Below are 24,759 nucleotides of genomic sequence, written 5' to 3'. Positions count from 1 at the left end.
GAGGCCCAAGCTTTCTGGGCCACCCCCGCTGCAAATTGCAGTCCGCAGCCACCCCGGAAAATAGCGCGTTCATAGAAGCGCCATCTTCTGGCGCTGTACCCAACTCATCCAGGGCCCTGATGCGGTGGCTCACTGGGTAATAAAGGGGTTAGGGCCAGCTTGGCATTATCAGCTGGCCCTAAGCCCGAAATTCATGGGGTCACGCCAACATTAGACATGACCACCATGAATTTCTAGTAAAGTATTTAAAAAAAACACAACACCCAGAAAAAAGTCCTTTAATTGAAATAAACACACAATTCTTTATTGTTCTAAATTAAACCATACTTACCATCACGCCCATTCCAGCTGAAGCCAACGATCTCCTGAAATAAAAGAAAAATAATAAAGCAACATCATCCTTACCTTTCCATGGTTCCCATGACAGCTTCAGCTCTGCTACATCGAGATGACAGGCTGGACCGCTGCAGAACGCTGCCATCCAGCCTGTCATCCCGCAGACACTGAGAAGCGCAGGCATGCTTGCGCTCCACAGTGTCTCTCTGTGAGGGCATCCAGATGAGCCGAGTTAATGTCCAATGAACTCGGCTCACCTCATGCACGTCACTGACAGCGTGGGAAAATTCTCCTGCACTCAGCGCTTCAGCGTGGGAGAATTCTCACACTGAAGCGCTGAGTGCAGGAGAATTCTCCCACGCTGTCAGTGACGTGCAGGAGGTGAGCTGAGTTCATTGGACATGAGCTCACCTTATGCACGTCACTGACAGCGTGGGAAAATTCTCCTGCACTCAGCGCTTCAGCGGGAGAATTCTCACGCTGAAGCGCTGAGTGCAGGAGAATTCTCCCACGCTGTCAGTGACGTGCAGGAGGTGAGCTGAGTTCATTGGACATGAGCTCACCTTATGCACGTCACTGACAGAATTCTCCTGCACTCACCGCTTCAGCTTGAGAATTTTCCCACGCTGTCAGTGACGTGCATGAGGTGAGCCGAGTTCATTGGACATGAACTCGGCTCATCTGGATGTCGTCACAGAGAGACGCTGAGCAGCGCAAGCAAGCCTGCGCTTCTCAGTGTCTGCGGGATGAGAGGCTGGATGGCAGCGTTCTGCTGCGGTCCAGCCTGTCATCTCGATGTAGCAGAGCTGAAGCTGTCGTGGGAACCATGGAAAGGTAAGGATGAGGTTGCTTTATTATTTTTCTTTTATTGCAGGAGATCGTTGGCTTCAGCTGGAATGGGCGTGACGGTAAGCATGGTTTAATTTAGAACAATAAAGGATTGTGTCTTTATTTCAATTAAAGGACTTTATTCTGGGTGTTTGTGCTTTTTTTAACTTTGACTATGGGGTTAGTAATGGGGGTGTCTTATAGACGCCTCTCCATTACTAACCTGGGCTTGATGTCAGCTGGCATTATAAGCTGACATCAACCCCAACCCTATTACCCCCTGCCACCGCACCAGGGCAGCGTGGAAGAGCGAGGCTAAGTGCCAGAATTGGCGCATCCTATGAATGCGCCATTTCTGGGGCGGCTGACGGCTGGTGTTTCTAGCCTGGGAGGGGGCCAATATTCATGGCTCCCTTCCTGGGCTATTAATATCAGCCCCCAGCTGTCTGCCTAGCCTTTGCTAGCTATTAAATTAGGGGGGACCCCACGTCATTTTTTTTGGGGGGTCCCCCATTTTAATAGCTAGTAAAGGCTATGTATTCGGCTGGGGGCTGATATTAGTAGCCTGGGAAGCTCCGTGGGTATTACCCCCTTCCCAGGCTTCAAACATCTGCCCCAGCCGTCTGCTTAACCTCCGCTAGAGCCTAAAATTAAGGGGAACCCCACGCCAATTTTTTTAATAATAAATCCTTTATTTTAATACTAAATGACAAGTACAGTAACCAACACTATCACTGTACTTCATATATATGTGACTGACATGTTTCTATCTATCTAATCTATGTGTGATGCTCTATTCTGTCTGTTATAAATTGTCGGGTACCGCTGCTGAATTGCCGGCCGGCTTTTTTAAAGAGATGGTGCATGAAAACACTATTATTTTTTTTGATAAATCCTTTACGCTAAATGACAAGTACAGTAAGCAGCACTTTCACTGTACTTCGTATATATGTGGCTGACATGTTTATATCTATCTAATCTATGTGTGAAGCTCTATTCTTTCGGTTCTAAATTGTCGGGTACCGGTGTATGCCGCTGCTGAATTGCCGGCTTTTCATGTTTCACTGTTGGCACTGTTCCCATCGATTTGGGCAATCACTGTAATGCCACAACCACCATGGCTGTGGCATTACAGTGAGTGGCAGACAATCCCTGCATGATTGGTGCTCTAAATAGCGCCAGACATGCAGGACACGCTTTTGGTGCACGAACACTTATCGAACATAACCTCGAACAGCCGAATTTTTTGCAAATCGTTCGGGTTCGTGGAACAACTCGAACACCGCCCAAAACAGCTCGAATTTGAGATTGGCGAACAGTTCAAGTCGAACACCGCTCATCTCTATTCAAGATGCACAATAAGGAGGCACTTGAAGAAAAATGATCTGCATGGTCGAGTCGCCAGAAGAAAGCCATTACTGCGCAAATGCCACAAACAACACAATAATAGAGCTCACAATGGTGTCTCCATTAGTATGAGGCATAAATAGATGATTAAAATTACAGTTTTATTAAAGATAAAAATAAAATATACATAAAATTAAGTAAAGGTATCTAAATGTAGCAATCAAATAACAAGGCTTATAGTCAAATAATTTTCTGGTATAAAGTATTTTCTAGTCGTCCCAAAATGATTTAAAAGTGCCAACAGATATGAAAAAATGGGAAAAGAAAAAATTTCTTTTGCAAAGTGCTTGTGCCTAAATGTCCATATTTCAAATATAATAGCAGCAAATTTAATCAAAGTGCAAGGTGCTGTAGTGTTTCAACAAATAAATAAATAAATAAGATGCAAGTGCCTGTATTGTATTTATATTGAATACATACTATCAGCTAGTCAGAATATTGCACATAGGGAGAAAGAAGGTAAATTTATCAAAAGTTTATCAAGAGTTAGGCATAATGCCACTTACATGTTGTAATTAAAGAGCCTTGCTATCTGGCCACCACCCCGACGCCGCCGTTTCGCCCTGGCTTTTTCAAAAGGGGCGTAACCTAATCGCCTTCCCCTGCCCTTTATGTAGCCCTCACTGTGCTCCCATAGGTTAATCAATGGTGGTCAGCTGTGATGTAGCGCATGCGGAGTTTGAAAACTCCGCTCCATGTAAAAGTGACGTCCGGTCGTCCGCGCTGAACCGCACGCGTGGAACGCATGGGGTTGTATTGCGCAGGACCGGAAGTCGAGGGAGAATCGAACTGGGCATGCGCTTGTGCTGACCTAAGTATAACCTATGCAGCGCTATATTGTAGTAGCGATGTGCAAAAGGGGCGTGTTCCCGCAATTTCCATACAGTGAGAGGAAAATCCAAAAAGTATATGGCACTAACTTAGGGGCATAGATGAAAATGTGTTAAGTTGTTAATATGCTAAAATGAGCCCAATTATATCAAAATGATGATATGGAATATTGAGGATAGTAAAATTACTGTGCAATAGGATAAATGTAAAAGTATTAATGAAATGTGTAAGTGAGCTAGGAAGTGTAATGGTGCAGATATTACATACAAGTGTGATAATATGATGTGAAATGATAAGATAAAGGGGCATAGTGAAGACAGAATTAATAATATACTATAAGGGGGCAAGCAAATGATGTGACTGGAGTGACAGAAGGGAAGGGGAAGGTGAAGTAGAGCATGGTGAATTAATATTCCAAATAAAATATTCAAGGAATTGATAATGCCAGTCAGCAGCGTTCAAACTGTGATTAACAAATGGAAAATCAGGGGCTCTGTAAAAACCCAACCACGGTTAGGTAGACCAACAAAAATTTTGGCCACAACTGCCAGGAAAATTGTTCAGGATGTAAAGAAAAACCCACAAATAACAGCTGAAATTCAGGACTGTCTGAAAACTAGCGGTGTGGCTGTTTCAAGATGCACAATAAGGAGGCACTTGAAGAAAAATGATCTGCATGGTCGAGTCGCCAGAAGAAAGCCATTACTGCGCAAATGCCACAAACAACACAATAATAGAGCTCACAATGGTGTCTCCATTAGTATGAGGCATAAATAGATGATTAAAATTACAGTTTTATTAAAGATAAAAATAAAATATACATAAAATTAAGTAAAGGTATCTAAATGTAGCAATCAAATAACAAGGCTTATAGTCAAATAATTTTCTGGTATAAAGTATTTTCTAGTCGTCCCAAAATGATTTAAAAGTGCCAACAGATATGAAAAAATGGGAAAAGAAAAAATTTCTTTTGCAAAGTGCTTGTGCCTAAATGTCCATATTTCAAATATAATAGCAGCAAATTTAATCAAAGTGCAAGGTGCTGTAGTGTTTCAACAAATAAATAAATAAATAAGATGCAAGTGCCTGTATTGTATTTATATTGAATACATACTATCAGCTAGTCAGAATATTGCACATAGGGAGAAAGAAGGTAAATTTATCAAAAGTTTATCAAGAGTTAGGCATAATGCCACTTACATGTTGTAATTAAAGAGCCTTGCTATCTGGCCACCACCCCGACGCCGCCGTTTCGCCCTGGCTTTTTCAAAAGGGGCGTAACCTAATCGCCTTCCCCTGCCCTTTATGTAGCCCTCACTGTGCTCCCATAGGTTAATCAATGGTGGTCAGCTGTGATGTAGCGCATGCGGAGTTTGAAAACTCCGCTCCATGTAAAAGTGACGTCCGGTCGTCCGCGCTGAACCGCACGCGTGGAACGCATGGGGTTGTATTGCGCAGGACCGGAAGTCGAGGGAGAATCGAACTGGGCATGCGCTTGTGCTGACCTAAGTATAACCTATGCAGCGCTATATTGTAGTAGCGATGTGCAAAAGGGGCGTGTTCCCGCAATTTCCATACAGTGAGAGGAAAATCCAAAAAGTATATGGCACTAACTTAGGGGCATAGATGAAAATGTGTTAAGTTGTTAATATGCTAAAATGAGCCCAATTATATCAAAATGATGATATGGAATATTGAGGATAGTAAAATTACTGTGCAATAGGATAAATGTAAAAGTATTAATGAAATGTGTAAGTGAGCTAGGAAGTGTAATGGTGCAGATATTACATACAAGTGTGATAATATGATGTGAAATGATAAGATAAAGGGGCATAGTGAAGACAGAATTAATAATATACTATAAGGGGGCAAGCAAATGATGTGACTGGAGTGACAGAAGGGAAGGGGAAGGTGAAGTAGAGCATGGTGAATTAATATTCCAAATAAAATATTCAAGGAATTGATAATGCCAGTCAGCAGCGTTCAAACTGTGATTAACAAATGGAAAATCAGGGGCTCTGTAAAAACCCAACCACGGTTAGGTAGACCAACAAAAATTTTGGCCACAACTGCCAGGAAAATTGTTCAGGATGTAAAGAAAAACCCACAAATAACAGCTGAAATTCAGGACTGTCTGAAAACTAGCGGTGTGGCTGTTTCAAGATGCACAATAAGGAGGCACTTGAAGAAAAATGATCTGCATGGTCGAGTCGCCAGAAGAAAGCCATTACTGCGCAAATGCCACAAACAACACAATAATAGAGCTCACAATGGTGTCTCCATTAGTATGAGGCATAAATAGATGATTAAAATTACAGTTTTATTAAAGATAAAAATAAAATATACATAAAATTAAGTAAAGGTATCTAAATGTAGCAATCAAATAACAAGGCTTATAGTCAAATAATTTTCTGGTATAAAGTATTTTCTAGTCGTCCCAAAATGATTTAAAAGTGCCAACAGATATGAAAAAATGGGAAAAGAAAAAATTTCTTTTGCAAAGTGCTTGTGCCTAAATGTCCATATTTCAAATATAATAGCAGCAAATTTAATCAAAGTGCAAGGTGCTGTAGTGTTTCAACAAATAAATAAATAAATAAGATGCAAGTGCCTGTATTGTATTTATATTGAATACATACTATCAGCTAGTCAGAATATTGCACATAGGGAGAAAGAAGGTAAATTTATCAAAAGTTTATCAAGAGTTAGGCATAATGCCACTTACATGTTGTAATTAAAGAGCCTTGCTATCTGGCCACCACCCCGACGCCGCCGTTTCGCCCTGGCTTTTTCAAAAGGGGCGTAACCTAATCGCCTTCCCCTGCCCTTTATGTAGCCCTCACTGTGCTCCCATAGGTTAATCAATGGTGGTCAGCTGTGATGTAGCGCATGCGGAGTTTGAAAACTCCGCTCCATGTAAAAGTGACGTCCGGTCGTCCGCGCTGAACCGCACGCGTGGAACGCATGGGGTTGTATTGCGCAGGACCGGAAGTCGAGGGAGAATCGAACTGGGCATGCGCTTGTGCTGACCTAAGTATAACCTATGCAGCGCTATATTGTAGTAGCGATGTGCAAAAGGGGCGTGTTCCCGCAATTTCCATACAGTGAGAGGAAAATCCAAAAAGTATATGGCACTAACTTAGGGGCATAGATGAAAATGTGTTAAGTTGTTAATATGCTAAAATGAGCCCAATTATATCAAAATGATGATATGGAATATTGAGGATAGTAAAATTACTGTGCAATAGGATAAATGTAAAAGTATTAATGAAATGTGTAAGTGAGCTAGGAAGTGTAATGGTGCAGATATTACATACAAGTGTGATAATATGATGTGAAATGATAAGATAAAGGGGCATAGTGAAGACAGAATTAATAATATACTATAAGGGGGCAAGCAAATGATGTGACTGGAGTGACAGAAGGGAAGGGGAAGGTGAAGTAGAGCATGGTGAATTAATATTCCAAATAAAATATTCAAGGAATTGATAATGCCAGTCAGCAGCGTTCAAACTGTGATTAACAAATGGAAAATCAGGGGCTCTGTAAAAACCCAACCACGGTTAGGTAGACCAACAAAAATTTTGGCCACAACTGCCAGGAAAATTGTTCAGGATGTAAAGAAAAACCCACAAATAACAGCTGAAATTCAGGACTGTCTGAAAACTAGCGGTGTGGCTGTTTCAAGATGCACAATAAGGAGGCACTTGAAGAAAAATGAGCTGCATGGTCGAGTCGCCAGAAGAAAGCCATTACTGCGCAAATGCCATAAAGTATCTCGCCTACCATAAGCCAAACAGGACAGAGAAAATCCTCAAAACTTCTGGAAAAAGGTAATTTGGAGTGATGAGACCAAAATTTAACTTTTTGGCCACAACCATGAATGTTACATTTGGAGAGAGGTCAACAAGGCCTATGATGAAAGGAACACCATTCCTACAGTAAAGCACAGAGGTGGATCGCTGATGTTTTGGGGATGTGTGAGCTACAAAGGCACAGGAAACTTTTTAAAAGTTGAAGGAAAGATGAATGCAGCACGTTATCAGCAAATACTGGAGGCAAATTTGCACTCATCAGCCCGGAAGCTGCGCATGGGACGTACTTGGACGTTCCGACATGACAACGATCAAAAACACAAGGCCAAGTCGACCTGTCATTGGCTACAGCAGAACAAAGTGAAGGTTCTGGAGTGGCCATCTCAGTCTCCTGACCTCAATATCAATGAGCCACTCTGGGGAGATCTCAAGCACGCAGTTCATGCTAGACATCCCAGGAATTTACAGGAACTGGAGGCTTTTTGCCAAGAAGAATGGGTAGCTTTACCATCTGAGAAATTAAAGAACCTCATCCACAACTACCACAAAAGACGTCAAGCTGTCATTGATGTTAGAGGGGGCAATACACGGTATTAAGAACTGGGGTATGTGAACTTTTGATCAGGGTCATTTAGATGTTTTTGGTTGTCATTAAGATTAAAAAAGAGAAAACACAGTAGTTTGACAATAAATGGCTTCACCCAACCAATAACCATGAGTGGAGAAAAAGGTTTTTTGTTATCATTCATATTCTCTGAAACAAGGCCAAGAAAGGAAAAATTCTGCCGGGTATGTAAACTTTTGAGCATATCTGTATATATATATATAAATACATTTTCCTCTGTGTCTTGCAGATATACAGTACAGACCAAAAGTTTGGACACACCTTCTCATTTAAAGATTTTTCTGTATTTTCATGACTTTTAAAATTGTACATTCACACTGAAGGCATCAAAACTATGAATTAACACATGTGGAATTATATACTTAACAAAAAAAGTGTGAAACAACTGAAAATATGTCTTATATTCTAGGTTTTTCAAAGTAGACACCTTTTGCTTTGATGACTGCTTTGCACACTCTTGGCATTCTCTTGATGAGCTTCAAGAGGTAGTCACCGGAAATGGTCTTCCAACAATCTTGAAGGAGTTCCCAGAGATGCTTAGCACTTGTTGGCCCTTTTACTTCACTCTGCGGTCCAGCTCACCCCAAACCATCTCGATTGGGTTCAGGTCTGGTGACTGTGGAGGCCAGGTCATCTGGCGTAGCACCCCATCACTCTCCTTCTTGGTCAAATAGACCTTACACAGCCTGGAGGTGTGTTTGGGGTCATTGTCCTGTTGAAAAATAAATGATGGCCCAACTAAACGAAAACCGGATGGAATAGCACGCCGCTGCAAGATGCTGTGGTAGCCATGCTGGTTCAGTATGCCTTCAATTTTGAATAAATCCCCAACAGTGTCACCAGCAAAGCACCCCCACTAGTGTTGAGCCACCCCCGTAGTGTTCGAGTTCGGTTCGGTTCGTCGAACACCCGTGTGTTCGCCGAACTGTTCGTCGAACTGTTCGTCGAAAACCTTCGAACACCGTTAAAACCAATGGCAGGCAAACAAAAACACATAGAAACACATAGAAAACACCTTCAAAGGTGTCCAAAAGCTGACAAACTGCTCAGAAGACATAACTAACACATGGAAAAGTGACAAGTACATATAGTCATGCGAAAAGAAAAGAGGTGGAGGAGTAAAAGGAGGGGGAGACACAGATATAGGCATGTCATGCCCTTCTAAAATCCAAAAAGTGAGAAGCCGACACGGCCAGTCCGCTCCTGCCCGTGCCACCTCCGTGTCGCCGGGTTTGTGCCAGAGCCGCGGTGAACCCTGATGGCCGGCCCCCCTCTCCCAATACTGGTGCCTGTCCGCTGGTGGGTCGAGCGAGCCCCCCTGTGGTGGAGGCAGCTCTAAGCTTTTTAATTTAAATTGTCTCTCTAATTTGAATGAATACACTTTAAATCCATTTACAAGGATCTATTGGAGGGCAAGTCTCATGCCAGCAGCCGCGTAATTCCAGCTCCAGTAGCGTCCACTAAAGCTGCTGCAGTTAAAAAGCTTTTATAAGGATCGAGCTCGGCTGTCCACCGCAAGGCATCCTACTGCCAGTCCCAGCCCCTATGCCTTGGGGTGCCTCCTGATGCTCTTCACTAAGTATCCCATGGTCCCGAAGCATTTCCTTTGAAAAAATTAAGTGTCTAAACTACAGGTGGTGTAGCTTGCTTAACAGCCGGGATAATCCGCTGACTATCAGACACTGCTACTAGGCACAAAGTATTTCCTGGGCTAGATGCAGTTAAAAATTTGTAATTAGATACTCTCGTTGGATGCTGAGAAAGCATTCCATAGAGTCTCCTGGCACGCCATATATGATTCTCTTAAAAAGCTTGGGGTAGGGGTCTAGGGGACCCTTTTATAGCCAAAATCACGGCCCTGTATCACAATACGTCACCTAGGCTGAAGATAAATGGAACTGTAGCACCCTGAGGGCTCGGTTGCTACAGATGTATTGCACCTCACCCAGAGGTGTGATATCTCACTCTCAGGTAAGGATGGAGTGTGGATCAGGACCCGACACCTGCATGCATTACACCACATTGCCGTGGGGCAGGGCGACCAATATGCCCCTGAGATGGGCACGACAGTCCCTGTCCCTGGCTGGAGTGGGGGGAGGGAACACTGAGGAAGGGGAACCCTGTAGTGCAGGAGCAGGGAGGAAGCAGTTCCTGGGTGCATTGAGAAGGGAGTATAAAAGGTGGGCACCATCTTAGTTCAGTGCAGAGAAGTCTGAGCAGAAGTGGCAGGGAGCAGGGGCTCTGCATGAGCTCTGCTCCGGAGGCGGGCCTAGTAACAGAGGCCCAGGACTGGAAGAGGGAGAAGGAAGGAAGAGGAGCGGAGAAGGCTCCAGGAACGAGGAATGAAGGGATCCCAGGGGTGCGGACGGGCGAGTCGCCACCGCACGACCGAATCCACCTGCGTGGAGGGGTCAGGCCAAAGGGGTAGACCGGTCCCCGAACTAGTGGAGGCAGGAAACGACCCTCAGCTAGAAACCGGAGGCTCTGACATTTTATGTGGCGCAGCCCCTCGCTACACCCGCTAGGAAGGCACCACATAGGGTCAGGGAAACTGGCGCCAAGTTTACCAAGAGGAGGCCCGAGGCAGCCGGACAGAAGTGTTGGTAAGAAAGGCCAGACAAAGGACACACAAAGGGGGTCCTGTGAAGTGCTCCAAAGTTATCTGAGCACAGTACGACGTGGGCAGCCGTTACCTGCAGACGTGGTCTGGATAATAAGAACTGTGAGTAAAGGCCCTGAACTGCATCACTGACTCCGTGTCGTTACTGCTGCTGCCCTGCACCATCACCCCCATCCTCCGCATACACTGCCCTGAGGCTATACTCCTCCCGTGGGGAGTTATGCTACGCTCTGCTGCACCCACAACACCAGCCTCAGCGGTCTGCCCTGTAGCGGCGGTTCACTCTGACCGCAATCCACGGGTGGCGTAGTCGTACATTTAAACATCAAAACCACATAAATAGTTCCGCCACTGGTTTGACCGCCCTGAGCCACGGAACCGGGTCGCCGCCACGAAGACTACAACCACCAGCATCCACCAAAAAGGGTCCGGCTCCGGGTGTCCCAAGGCCCAGGGGGTGCGTCAGAACATTTTCATCACCTTTCACAATCACCAATGGGACAAGGCAGGGATGTCCTCTGTCCCCTCTCTTATACATCCTAGTGACGGAGCACCTGCTCTCATCAATTCGCCATAACCCCAATATTAGGTGGATTGAGGTGGGAGGCACCGAGTACAAGTGCTCTCTATTTGCTGATGATGTCCTAGTATATATCACTCAATCACATATATCTATCCATGCTGTTATGGCTGAAATAGATCACTTTGTTACATGGTCAAATTTTAAAATCAATGCAGCGAAGTCTGAGGCCCTCGATGTCTCCCTCCCCAAATCCATATAGGATTCCATCCAGTCCAACTTTCCCTTTGCCTGGCCCTCACAGGGTATCAAATACTTAGGAATTCCTATTCATAGAGACCTCTCCCATCTATGTTATCTTAATTTTGGGCCCTTTATTGAACAACTCCATACAGACCACGGTTGGCAAGTTAGAACTGTAAGATTCACTACGTGAACCGCTGGTGTTTTGTGGAAAAGCACATGTACACTGCGTTCCAAATTATTATGCAAAAAGTGTTTAGGAGTGATAAGGGAAGAATTTGTTTGTTTGTCAGTTAAACTCATTGATGGTGATGTGTGTCAGGGCTCTTTATATCACTGTAAGCAATTGCAGACACCTGTGCTAATTAGTTTGGCAGGTGTGTCCAATGAAAGGCAAGACTACTTAAGAAGGCTCTCTCACATTATTAAGCAGCCTACATTTTCTGCCAAAATGGGAAAGAAAAAGGATGTGTCGGCTGCTGAGAAGCAACAAATTGTGGAGTGTTTAGGTCAAGGCATGACTACAATCAACATTGTGCGATGATCAGGATGAAGTGTCTTGGCAATCAAGAAGTATGTAGCTGATTCACAGTACACACGTGTGCGTGCTGATAAGGGCAAATTGAGGACTCTTTCCTACAGGCAATTACGTCAGGTTGAAAGAGCAGCGGCAAAAAAGCCTTGTCATAGCAGCAGACAAGTTTTTGAAGCTGCTTGTGCCTCCAACGTCCCCCGAACAACAAGATGCAGGGTCCTTCAGAGGTTTGCAGCTGTGCATACGCCATCCTGTCGACCTCCTCTATCCACTTCACACAAGCAGAAACGGCTCCAGTGGGCCAAACATTACATGAAGACTGATTTCAAAACAGTTTTGTTCACGAATGAGTGATGTGCAGCGCTCGATGGTCCAGATGGATGGAATGGAGGATGGCTGGTTGATGGACACCCCACGCAAACACGGCTACAGCGCCAACAAGGAGGAGGTGGAGTAATGTTTTGGGCTGGAATCATGTGGAGAGAGATTGTCGGCCCCTTTAGGATCCCTGAAGGTGCTAAAGATGAACTCCATAATGTATGTGGATTTTCTCAAACAGCACTTCCTGCCATGGTTCAAGAAGAAGAACCGTGTATTTCACAGCAAGATCATTTTTCTGCATGATAATGCACCATCTCATGCTGCACATAAAACATCTGCATCTCTGGCTGATATGGGCATAAAAGGGGACAAACTTATGGTGTGACCCCCATGCTCCCCTGACCTCTACCCCATTCAGAACCTTTGGAGCATCATTAAAAGGAGTGTCTATGATGGCGGGAGGCAGTTCACATCTAAGCAACAGCTCTGGGAGGGTATTCTGTCCTCATGCAAAACAATTGAAGCAGAAACCATCCAAAACCTGACAAATTCAATGGACGAGAGAGTTCAGAAGCTCCTTTCGAACAAGGGGTCCTATGTGAAAATGTAACATCACCTAGAATAAAGTTTTGAGTTGAAAACTGTTTGATTTCAGTTTCTAACAACCTGCTAATGCTTATAATTTCAAAAATGACCATTTTTTTGGTCTTTATTAAAATGAAAAGGTTGATCGAAAAGTTTGGGGGATCTAAGAGTGTGGCAACCCAGTAGTCATGATTACTTCGAATTCTGACAATATGAGGGTCATGCTGCAGGTAGTGCAGCAAGAAGGCACTTATGTGTCTTGCGCATCTCGGAGCCCCAAAATTATTTTCCGGGCTAGATGCAGCTAAAAATTATTTTTAATTTTAAATCTGGTGAAGCTTTAGTATAGATGGCCTAATAGGATCAGTGCTGCACACTGCTACAAAGCCCAAATTATTTTCCAGTCAAGATACAGATAAACATGATTAGTAATTTGAAAGCTTAAAACGGTTGGTAGGGTGATTTTAACCAATCATCAAGCTTTTACTCTCCCCAGGATGACACAGGGGTAGAAAAGTCATTTCGGATCCATGATTTGTTCATCTTTATGAACGTGAGTCTGTCTACATTATCAGTGGAGAGCCGCGTGCGCTTATCTGTCAGCAGACCACCAGCAGCGCTGAACACACGTTCAGACAGAATGCTGGCTGCGGGGCATGACAAGATCTCCAAGGCGTAAGTGGCTAGCTCCGGCCATTTATCCAGATTGGAAGCCCAAAAAGAGCAAGGGTCCAGTGACACAGTCGTGGCTTCAATGTTTACTTGGAGATACTCCTGTACCATCGTCTCTAGGCGTTGACTATGTGTCAGACTTCTTGTCTCCTGTGGCCTTGCAAAGGATGGGCTAAAAAAGTGGTGAAATGATTCCGCAAAATTGATGTTACCAGCAGATACTGTGGTTCTGTTACGGTTTGAGTGCTGAACACTTGACGGTCCCACGGTTGGCAAGTTGGAACTGTGAGATTCACTACGTGCACCACTGGTATTTTGTGGAAAAGCACATGTAAGATTCTGCAACAGTCTCTGCTGATACTCCTGCATGCGTGCATCCCTTTCTATGGCAGGAATAATTTCTGCAAATTTACTTTTGTACCGGGGATCTAACAGTGTGGCAACCCAGTAGTCAGGATTATTTCTAATTCTCACAATTCGAGGGTCATGTTGCAGGTAGTGCAGCAAGAAGGCACTCATGTGTGTTGCGCATCCAGGAGCACCAAGTCCCTGTTGTGTTGGTGGCGAGGTAACAATCATGCTTCCTTCCTCTGTCCTCTCCCCCCAACCTTGCACAACAGAAATGTGATCAAGGTCTCCCTCATCTGATGAGTCTTCCATCAGTTCGTCCTCCACTTCTTCCTTGGCTCCTGCACCTTCCTCACTAGTTTGGCTGCTACCATGCGCCCTGGTAAAACCATCTCCCCCACCCTCACATGCCTGCCGCCTTGGTGCTGCCGACCGTCTGGACCTTGCAGATGTTAGCCCTTCCGCATACAACTCCTCCTCCTCTACTTCCTCCACCTCCTCTTGTGCCACCACCTGACTCCGAATTCTGTTTAACATGTGCTCCAGCATGTAAATCACCGGAATAGTCATGCTGATAATGGCATCGTCAGCACTAAACATCTTCGTCGCCATTTCAAAACTGTGCAGAAGGGTGCATAGGTCCCTGATCTGAGACCACTCCTCCAGCGTGATTTGCCCCACCTCTGAATCTCGTTGGCCCAGGCTATACGTCAGAACGTATTGCACCAGGGCTTGTCGGTGCTGCCACAGTCGCTGCAACATGTGCAGAGTTGAATTCCACCGGGTAGGCACATCGCATTTTAGCCGGTGAAGTGGCAGGCCCAACGACTTCTGTAGAGATGTAAGTCGCTGAGCTGCGGGATGCGAACGGCAGAAGTGAGCACACAGCGACCGTGCCCTCTGCAGAAGGCCATCTAGTCTGGGATAGTGGGCTAAAATTGCTGGACAACCAGGTTCAACACGTGAGCCATACAAGGCATGTGTGTGACATTGCCCCGGCGAAGGGCCGCACCCAGGTTTGCAGCATTGTCGCACACGGCCTTCCCTGGTTTCAGGTCCAGTGGAGACAACCATTCATGAAATTGGTTCTCCAGAGCTGACCACAACTCCTCAGCTGTGTGACTCACATTTCCCAGACATTTCAATGTAAAAACCGCCTGATGACGTTGAGCCCTACTGCCAGCATAGTAAGGAGGTGTGCAGGATCCCTTCTGCGCAGTTAGAAAGCTTGTGGCATGACCAGACAGGCTTTGGGTGCAGGTGGAAGACCGAGAGGAGGTTGAGGAGGCAGAAGCAGTGGAGGAACTTTGACATAAACAGGATTGACGCACAACTCGTGGGGACGGCAAGACTTGGACAGCAGCCCCTTGTCCTGCTGTCACCATAGTTACCCAGTGCCCAGTCAGCGACATGTAACGCCCCTGTCCATGCCTACTCGTCCAAGTGTCTGTGGTGAAATGCACCCTGTCACACACAGAGTTTCTCAAAGAAGCGGTGATGTTGTGTGCGACATGCTGATGGAGCGCAGGCACACCTTTCTTTGAGAAGTAGTGCCGACTGGGCATCTGGTACTGGGGCACTGCGACGGACATAAGGTCTCGAAAATCCTCTGTGTCCACCAGGCGGAAAGGCAGCATTTCTGTAGCCAAGAGCTTGCAGATGGTGAAATTCAACCTCTTAGCTTTCTCATGGCTAGGAGGAAATGGTCTTTTACTTGTCCACATCTGAGGGACCGAGGGCTGGCTATTGTGCTTAGACGGGGTTGATAAGGGTGTCCCCGGCAAACTGCCGGTCTGTGAGGAAGATGCAGGCGGACATGTTAGGTTGCCTTGATCCAAAGGTGGTGCTATCGATGTCGGACAGCGCTCAACACCAGCTGGTGTTCCCACCTCCAAAGAAAATGATGACCTGCCAATCACGCTGGCTGTTGCGGGTAAAGAGGTGGCAGGTCTGCGCCCCAAAACAGGTGTGACTGCTGTCCCCCCAGTCACAGAGGATGAAGAGGCCGCGGATGCACAAGATATGGCAGACGGTGGTTGGCCCGGCCGGCTAGGCCGCATTGTAGCACACTGAGCTTCCCACTGCAACTTATGCTTCATGTCCATGTGCCGGTTCATGCATGAAGTACTCAAACTATGTATTTTTTGGCCTCTACTTAGCTTTTGCTGACAAATGTTACAGATAACACGAATTGGGTCATCTTTATCGATCTGAAAATATGCCCAGGCTATGCAAGGCTTAGCACCCATGCGACCTGAGGAGCCACCACGACTTGTGGTGAGAGGCAGAGTTGTGTTTGAGGATGCAGTTGTTGACGTGCTTCCAGTACTACGTCTCTGTCCAGGAAGGCGCAACCTGACCTCTTCGTCACTAGCATCTTCCTCCACCTCCTCTGCTGACCTCATCTCTTGGCTGACTGTGGGTTGACAGTAAGTGGGATCTCCAACCTCATCATCATCACCCTGTGCGTTATCACACCCGTCGTCCTCAGAGCCAACCTGTTCCTGCCCTGACAAAAAACTAAAGTTGTCGCTCCAATCAGGTATTTGAGTCTTAGCATCGTCTTCCTCATTGTCTCCACCAACAGGAGTTACAGTTTGGGAATGAGGGTCTACATTATGGTCAGAACCTTCTGCGTCTGGTCCTGGATCCGACTCATAAAGATTCTGGGCATCAGTGCAGATCATTTCCTCGTCTGGATTCACAGAAGCGCTGGAGTCGACCTCTGATTCCCAGGCTATAGTATGAGTAAACAGCTCTGCAGACTCAACCATCTGTTCTACCTCATACTCAGACGGGCAGCTGGAGATTTGGGAGCTGTGAGGAAGCAAGTGCGATTGGGGTGACACCTTTGAGGACTGGAGTATTTGTGATGTTGAAGTTGATGTGGAGGAGAGCCCACTTAAAGGAGCACTTGATATCCGTTGAAGCACCTGCTGTTTTTGTGCCTCATCTGGAATTTGTAGCGATTGGCGTGGCCGTAAGAAAGGGATCTTATCACATTGTCCGCTAAAAGAAGTAAACATTTTAGTTTGGCTGGAAGATGGTCTTTCTTCTGCAGATGTTACTGTTGCTTTAACACCTACCCCACGGACACAACCTTTTTTCCCCTTCCCAACACGCCTATTCCCCTTTCCACCAGCAGCAGGCCTTTTTCCACTCATTTTGGTGGTTAACTAATTCACAACTCTGGAGTTGTTTGCACAAAAAAACAATGGATGGTAACCGAGCAGAGCTGAGTGGCCAAACTGTGGTATTAGGCCAAAACTATTGGCTGGGTTAGATGCAGAAAAAAATTATATTCAATTTGCAACCTGATGGAGGTCAGTATAGATGGACTAATACAACAAGTCCCACACACAGCTAGAAGCCCAATATTTTTTCAGAGGTAGATGCAGAAAAAAATATATTCAGTTTGCAACCTGATGGAGGTCAGTATAGATGGACTAATACAACAAGTCCCACACACAGCTAGAAGCCCAAATATTTTTTTAGAGGTACTGTAGATGCAGATAAAAATTATTTTTAATTTGCAACCTGATGGAGGTCAGTATAGATGGACTAATAGAGAAAGTCCGACACACTGCTAGAAGGCCAAATATTTTTTCAGAGCTAGATGCAGAAAAAAATTATATTCAGTTTGCAACCTGATGGAGGTCAGTATAGATGGACTAACAGAGAAAGTCCCACACACTGCTAGAAGGCCAAATATTTTTTCAGAGCTAGATGCAGAAAAAAATTATATTCAGTTTGCAACCTGATGGAGGTCTGTATAGATGGATTAATAGAACAAGACCCACACACAGCTAGAAGCCCAATATTTTTTCAGAGGTAGATGCAGAAAAAAATATATTCAGTTTGCAACCTGATGGAGGTCTGTATAGATGGATTAATAGAACAAGACCCACACACAGCTAGAAGCCCAATATTTTTTCAGAGCTAGATGCAGAAAAAAATATATTCAGTTTGCAACCTGATGGAGGTCTGTATAGATGGATTAATAGAACAAGACCCACACACAGCTAGAAGCCCAATATTTTTTCAGAGGTAGATGCAGAAAAAAATATATTCAGTTTGCAACCTGATGGAGGTCAGTATAGATGGACTAATACAACAAGTCCCACACACAGCTAGAAGCCCAATATTTTTTCAGAGGTAGTTGCAGAAAAAAATATATTCAGTTTGCAACCTGATGGAGGTCAGTATAGATGGACTAATACAACAAGTCCCACACACAGCTAGAAGCCCAATATTTTTTCAGAGGTAGATGCAGAAAAAAATATATTCAGTTTGCAACCTGATGGAGGTCAGTATAGATGGTCTAATACAACAAGTCCCACACACAGCTAGAAGCCCAAATATTTTTTCAGAGGTAGATGCAGAAAAAAATATATTCAGTTTGCAACCTGATGGAGGTCAGTATAGATGGACTAATACAACAAGTCCCACACACAGCTAGAAGCCCAATATTTTTTCAGAGGTAGATGCAGAAAAAAATATATTCAGTTTGCAACCTGATGAAGGTCAGTATAGATGGACTAATACAACAAGTCCCACACACAGCTAGAAGCCCAAATATTTTTTCAGAGGTACTGTAGATGCAGATAAAAATTATTTTTAATTTGCAACCTGATGGAGGTCAGTATAGATGGACTAATAGAGAAAGTCCGACACACTGCTAGAAGGCCAAATATTTTTTCAGAGCTAGATGCAGAAAAAAATTATATTCAGTTTGCAACCTGATGGAGGTCAGTATAGATGGACTAATAGAATGATGCTATGCCCAAAAGATTTTACTTCACTAGGTGCAGTAAAAAAAATGGTATTCTATACACAGGTGGTATATCTTGCAACACAGATAGGCTACTCCACTGACTAACACACTCTGCAATAAGCCAAAAAGGATTAGCTTTGCTAGATTCAGCCAAATGCTGTGAAAAAAACTTGCACAGCACTGGCACAGACCTGCCTGGCAAAAACTGATAGGAACTGATGTAACCTAGTCCTGAAAAGGACTCCAATTACAATTAGTCTTTACTCCCACAATCTATCTATTTAAGAGCACAGACCTCCCTGATAAAAGTCGTAGGAAATGCTGTAACCTAGTCCTTAAAAGGACTGCAATCACAACTATTCCCTACTCCCAAGCTATCTGTATATTTGTGCGAAAATTGGCTTGAAATTAACAAGGTATAGCGCACACAGCAACAGCGGTGCCGTCTAACACGCAGCTGCAGCAGTGAGAAAATGGTGGCGACGGGGAAAATGGCTTGGTCTTATAGGGCAAGGACATGTGACATACACTGCCAATCACACATGCCCTTGCTTGTGTGAAAAAAAGCACTTCGCTCCGTGTGTGCGCTGCTGATAGGCTGACAGATTGCACCTCCCCACTGCAAATGCGGGAAAGAGAAAAAAAAATGGAGATCTTCATTGTTCCTGCAGAGATCCATCCCCTGCCCCTCCCCCCACCCCGCTGTACACTCAAACTGCGTATTAACATTAATTTTCATCATTACTGAGAAAAAATCCAGTTATGATTTTGGTGCACGAACAGTTATCGAACATAACCTCGAACAGCCGAATTTTTCTCAAATTGTTCGTGTTCGCCGAACGGCTCGAACACCGCCCAAAACAGCTCGAATTTGAGATTGGCGAACAGTTCGAGTAGAACAACGCTCATCTCTAACCCCCACACCATCACACCTCCTCCTCCATGCTTCACGGTGGGAACCAGGCATGTAGAGTCCATCCGCTCACCTTTCCCGCGTCGCACAAAGACACGGTGGTTGGAACCAAAGATCTAAACTTTGGACTCATCAGACCAAAGCACAGATTTCCACTGGTCTAATGTCCATTCCTTGTGTTCTTTAGCCCAAACAAGTCTCTTCTGCTTGTTGCCTGTCCTTAGCAGTGGTTTCCTAGCAGCTATTTTACCATGAAGGCCTGCTGCACAAAGTCTCCTCTTAACAGTTGTTGAAGAGATTGCAATGCATCAGCAGGACACCGAATCAGTGCTTATCATCTTCATTTTTATACTTTTCTCCTGATGAACCTATGACTAAACAGGGAAACGCGTTGAGAAATATTTAATCCCTAATCTGATTAATATATGGAATCCTTAGCCTGGTGGGGAAGCAGAACTCTACATTTCTAAGATAAGTAATATCCTCATACATTTGTTTAAACCTTTGGGATGGATTTGAATGGTATTGGGAATTGTAACTAAATATCCCAAATTTTATATATTTTCTATCTATGATAAATCATCACCACTTAAGCACTAGGTTAAGGTTACATATTTGATATTGTGTGGATTATTTTAGTAGGGGATTTGTTATCCCCGAAAAACACTGTTGAAAGGGAATCTTTGATACACAAAATATTTCATATCTCTCTGTAATATTTTCTGGAAGATATATTATTATTTTCATCTTTATCAAATGATATTTATTGTGCAGCTATACCGGGTACTATGCCACTATTTGGGCATCTAAGGCTTTATTAATATCTAATTATGGCTCCTTCCTGAAAACTTGTTTTAATTACTAAGAGGTAATCAGGGATGTCTGTCCCTCCTAATGAGATAGATGTGTAGATTCAATATGTGTACCGGTTGTGCATGGCTTTCATTATAGGGGCACCTTTATCTATACTCTATAACTACAGTAGACAGCCGTGACATAATGGTTCTATTCCCTTTGGTGTATTGTGTTAATGTGATCCATTATTTCCATATCTGGACAGATCCTATTATTGGCTAGTAGATGTTCCTGTGATTACATTCACTGGGATATGAGACACTACAGCTGGGTGATTTTCTATATACAGGTAGGCTTGGATCACGTATCTATCTTCTAGGTCTCTTTTGTGTTGTTCAGTATTTGTTGTGAGTTTTTTAATGGGTTTTAATTTAAATTATTAAAGGTTATCTTTTAATGGGTATTTGATGTAAAAAGTTATGAAGCTACCCACGTAGTTATTCTACTATTGTAATCTCATCAGACCAAAGCACAGATTTCCACTGGTCTAATGTCCATTCCTTTTGTTCTTTAGCCCAAACAAGTCTCTTCTGCTTGTTGCCTGTCCTTAGCAGTGGTTTCCTAGCAGCTATTTTACCATGAAGACCTGCTGCACAAAGTCTCCTCTTAACAGTTGTTGTAGAGATGTGTCTGCTGCTAGAACTCTGTGTGGCATTGACCTGGTCTCTAATCTGAGCTGCTGTTAACCTGCGATTTCTGAGGCTGGTGAATCGGATAAACTTATCCTCAGAAGCAGAGGTGACTCTTGGTCTTCCTTTCCTGGGGCGATCCTCATGTGAGCCAGTTTCTTTGTAGTGCATGATGGTTTTTGCAACTGCACTTGGGGACACTTTCAAAGTTTGCCCAATTTTTCGGACTGACTGACCTTCATTTCTTAAAGTAATGATGGCCACTCGTTTTTCTTTACTTAGCTGCTTTTTTCTTGCCATAATACAAATTCTAACAGTCTATTGAGTAGGACTATCAGCTGTGTAACCACCAGACTTCTGCACAACACAAGTTATGGTCCCAACCCCATTTATAAGGCAAGAAATCCCACTTATTAAACCTGACAGGGCACACCAGCGAAGTGAAAACCATTTCTGGTGACTACCTCATCAAGAGAATGCCAAGAGTGTGCAAAGCAGTCATCAAAGCAAAAGGTGGCTACTTTGAAGAACCTAGAATATAAGACATATTTTCAGTTGTTTCACACTTTTTTGTTAAGTATATAATTCCACATATGTTAATTCATAGTTTTGATGCCTTCAGTGTGAATGTACAATTTTCAAAGTCATGAAAATACAGAAAAATCTTTAAATGAGAAGGTGTGTCCAAACTTTTGGTCTGTACTGTATATATATATATATATATATATATATATATATATATATATACATTGTCCTCTGTATCTTGCAGATAAGGCACTGTTTACCAGTAATACCTAGTCCTAATGCCCCAGCCTAACGGGCGTCACTCTCACTACTGAGCAGGTCGCTATTGTCTTTCCTCTAGGCGGCTCAAAATGTCACAATGGCCCTAAAGGTGGTAACCGACATTTCCCTCTAAGCTACAAGTCCCAATTTGATTAGTTAATTGATACACAGAACGCAGAATTTTAAACCCATTGGGGCGCCCTCTATTTGTAGGAAATACTCAGAATTGAAACTGAAGACATTGTGACCCAATAAACAATTTAATGGCAGAAAGATGAACTGTTTTAATTCAGCACTATAGGAACTACAGCTGTTCAAATAATGTTGCACTTCTGTAGCTAGATGATGGGGAATAGGAGAATATAAATGAATTACATCACAAGTGAGGAAAGAAAAATAATTGATCCAGTGAAATTTGTCAAATATTTTTCAAACTGAAGCACTGTGTTTTAGGTAACTGGGAATTCTGGTCACTAGTGGTTGCAGATGATCATCCAAAACTCACTCAGGCCCTCATTCAGTGACCCTATACCCAAGATAATGGGGCATAGCAGAGTAAGGAAAACCAAAAATAAATATTTATTTATTTTATTAGTGATGACTAGTGATGAGCGAGCACTAAAATGCTTGGTTACTCGTTGTTCGAGTCGAGCAAATTGGAATGCTCGAGTGCTCGGACCGAGTAAAGGGCCCAATGTAAGTCTATGAGAAACTCGAGCATTTTTCTGGCGGCTCCCCCTGGCGGTCGGCAGAGGGCCTAAAAATTTCCCAAATCGATGGGAACAGTGCTCAAATGACATGGAATCAGCATGGGGAAGACCCCTGGAAGCATTTCGGACCCCCAGGTCACTGCTGTCAACAATGTTGTCAGAGGTATTACGCCTCTTTTACGGACAAAAACGAAACCAAAATGGATTTTCCTGGGAAAAATGTTAAGGAACATCCTTTCCAGGGTAATGACTTGTATATAAGGCAAAATAAATAAACAAAAACAAAAATGCTCCTCCACACCTTGGGCTATGTTCACACATAGCGTTTTTGATGAGGTTTTGCACTTTTGCATTGCTTTCAACCAAGACAAATGCATTCACTGGGAAATGTCATTTTAACATTTTGCAACCTTATCTGGCCATGTGGTGTGTGACACATCATCAGACACATGCATAGAGTGCTGAAAAGACATGGAAACAGCATGGGGAAGACCCCTGTAAGCATCTCTGACTCCCAGGTCACTGCCTAAAAGTGTGCCCATCATAAGTGATCCTGTGCGCATGCGAAGATGCCTCCCGCCATGCACCTGTCATTGCAGACTAGCAACAATCACCGTCCACGTCCTTGTCCCAGCACAGCGTTCAGTTGTCCCTACCCCATTCCTTGGAATGCAAGCGCAAGTATGCAGCCAGCCACCCACCCACCCACAGGCTGCAATACTATACTGCCAAATTTTTGACAGCTGCTTGCACTTGAAATGTGGCCTTTTAGACTCGTGGAGGCGGAAGCTGTCCACAACCTCATGGCGGCGGCGACCAGGTATCCATACTCGGTCCCCAGCCGCCACTATTTGTCCCGGTGTCGTCTCCGCCTTCCAAAAGCATGGGTCCCACAACATTAACCGTGCCCTTCCTAGTGCATGTGGCCAGGGATGGTATGGAGCCAGTCCACATTAAAAATACAGCCTTAGAGTGTCTGGGAACCTTCTCAAACACATTTCTTAGCCAGGGCTGCTTCTTGGCAGGGTTGGACGGGCCCACCAGAGAATCGTCGGGTGGGCCCTGGCTTCTCCATCAGGAGAGTTCATGATAGGTGCAAACTTTTCAGCTGCTATGGGGCTTTTGAGCGGGGGAGAAAGGTGGGCCCTCAGATTCAAATCCTCTGGTGGGCCCAATGTTTTTCAGTCTGACACTGCTTCTCAGTGACAGTTGTATTTCACCACAGCCATATTCTTTAGCTCAGTGAAAGGACTGGCATAGAGGAAAACCGTATCTACTCTGGGTGTCACTTCTCCCAGGAAGACCAGCTCTGCAGCAGTGGGCGGTTTGTCACCTAAGCATTAAGCATGTTATATTTAGCACAGCCTGTTGCAGCTTGGCCAAGGCAGTGTTGCAGTACTTTCAGCTTGAGACTGATGTGGTCATTTCAGAGAAGGAGGAGGAGGTGCAGGAGCTGAACAATGTGATTACATTGAGGTTACATTGGTGAGTCTTGTTTTTATACTAAACAAAGATCCTACTGTGTTTTTATTTTTTAGTTTTTTTACGTTATTTTTTAAGACAAATGCATTCACCGGGAAATGTAATTTTAACATTTTACAACATTATCTGGCCATGTGGTGTGTGACACATTATCAGACACATCCTGTTTCATTTATGATGGAGGGATTATGAAAGTCACAAAGCCTATTTTTATAGGGTCATCAGGTGGCCATTACTATTCTTAAAGGGCCAGCAGTCGGTCCTCGCTATTGTTAGAGAGCCATCAGCCGGCTATGCTTTGTTGTTCCCATTATTAACGAATGGGTCTCCTATACTGTTATTGCGTATGCAGTGACTGCAAGAGCTGCCAAAGATTTGGAATGCAACCCAATACCCCTTTGAAAAGACATAGAGGAGGGTGTCAGTAAAAAAAATATTCTCGTTATAAAGGAGCGGGTCTCCTATAGTGGTAATGCCCATGCTGTGACTACAAGGGCTGCCAAAATTAGTGGGGAATAACCCCACTAACAATTAAAAGATGCATAGAGCTGGGCCACAGTAACGACATGTTCCCATTAGAAAGGAGAGGGTCTGCTATACAGCTAAAAGGCATGCAGTGAATGCCACGGCTGCCAAAAATTTGGAGGAACTCCAATGTCCCTTGCAAGAGACGTAGAGGTCGGAGGGCCTCCTGAAAACAATGTTCCCATTATTAGGAAGTGGGTCTCCCATACTGTTTGCCTATGCACTGAAGCAATGGCAAACAAAAAATTAGGAGAAACTCTAATGCCCCTTGCAAGAGATGTAGATATGTTGATATGGTATATATGGTGGTGATATGGTGGTGGAGGATGAGGATGCGGAGAAGGAGGAGGACAAGAGCAAATAGAAAAAATCAGGAAGCGTATACCCATTTCTGGGTGT

Source organism: Phyllobates terribilis, unplaced genomic scaffold (genome assembly GCF_046119375.1).
Source record: "Phyllobates terribilis strain yellow unplaced genomic scaffold, ASM4611937v1 Scaffold_8__6_contigs__length_399053987, whole genome shotgun sequence".
Lineage (NCBI taxonomy): Eukaryota > Metazoa > Chordata > Amphibia > Anura > Dendrobatidae > Phyllobates > Phyllobates terribilis.
Note: the sequence above shows the minus strand (reverse complement) of the source record.